This window comes from Pteropus vampyrus, unplaced genomic scaffold, assembly GCF_000151845.1.
Source record: "Pteropus vampyrus isolate Shadow unplaced genomic scaffold, Pvam_2.0 Scaffold225, whole genome shotgun sequence".
Classification (NCBI taxonomy): domain Eukaryota; kingdom Metazoa; phylum Chordata; class Mammalia; order Chiroptera; family Pteropodidae; genus Pteropus; species Pteropus vampyrus.
Genome location: NW_011889006.1, coordinates 500,082 through 501,522, shown reverse-complemented (window position 1 = coordinate 501,522; position 1,441 = coordinate 500,082). Strand labels below are relative to the sequence as shown.

Genomic DNA, 1,441 nt, shown 5'->3' with positions numbered 1-1,441 from the left:
CTTTCCTGTAAGAATTTTAAGAACAGCTTGTCAAGTTCCATAAAAAATCTCAGAGTTTTGATTAGAATTGTACTGAATTTATAGATCTGAGAAAAATCACCAGCTTTATATTAAATTTTCCTTTTCATGAGCATGTCATATATTTGCATTCTTTTATGTCTTTTCAAAATGTTCTCTAATAAAGTGCTATAATTTTCTCCATAAAGATCATGCAGAAATTTTGTTATATTTATTCCTAAGCATCTTATAGTTTTTGTTGCTATTACAAATAGTATTTTATGAAAACAAAATCTTCTATTTATTTATTGCTGTGTTATGGGCATATCGATGTTTGTATATTCATCTTTTTTCCCAGAAAGGGGTACATTAGTTCTGTTTGTAGGTTTTCATACATTTTCTTTGTGAATAATCATCTATGTAATAGTAATGGCTTTATTTCTTTTTTTTTCTAAATGCACTAGTTTAGACACCCCCAACACAAAGTGAATAGAAACAGTAAAAACTAGTGTCCTTGTATTCACACTGGAAGTTAGTTTCTATTCCTAGTTAGCTAGAGTTTTAATAAGATTTTATTTTATTTTAGGGGAGGCAACCCTTGGTTGACCTCACAGATTGCAAGGACCTCGTCAGCTTACAATCCCTTATTTTTTATTTTTTATGCCTATAGCACTTGGTCTTCCTAGATGGTCTCCCATCCACGTACTAACCAGGCCCGACCCTGCTTAGCTTCCGAGATCAGACAGGATCGGGCATGTTCAGGGTGGCATGGCCTTAGACAAGGTTTTTTTTAATCATGAATTAATGTTACACTTTATCCAATGCATTCTCTGTACTTACTGGGACAATCACGTTTTTTTCCTTTTACCCAGCCAATGTTGTAAATATCATTAATGGACTTTTAAAGCAGAACATCCTAGCATTCCTGGAATAAACACTTGCCATGCATACACATGCACATATATACACATGCAAATATACACACACTTGCATGAACTCTACTGGATTCAATCTGATAATATTTTATTTAGGATTATTTAGTCTTATAAGTGTGATTGGCCCTCTTTTTCCATTTTCTGGAACAGTTTATATAAATAAACAATCCTCTTAAAAGTTGGCAGAATACATCTATAAAACTAGGTACTGTGTGTGTGTGTTTTTAGCTCCTAGTTCAATTTATTAGAATTTATAGATCTGTTCAGGTTTTATGTTTCTTCTTGAGTTGGCTTTGGCTGCCTTTCATTTAATTTCTCTACCTCTTTAGGACCAAGACTTCACCTCCTGTCCCTGGGCAGCTAAAACTCAGGCCCTTAGTTAACAGAACCAATTCTCTCCCAGTCCCGCTACTAGTAACTATAGCTCCAGTCAGCTCATCCACTGGCATTCAGCTTCCTCTTTGTCTCCAGCACCTGGGATTTTACCTTCCTTTTGAGAACTCAGTCAT

General features: G+C 34.8%; 1 pseudogene; it reads right to left on the bottom strand.

Moving 5' to 3' along the window:
* Positions 1–658: 658 nt before the first annotated feature.
* On the bottom strand, positions 659–777 carry LOC111747505 (annotated as a pseudogene).
* Between the last annotated feature and the right edge of the window lie 664 nt (positions 778–1,441).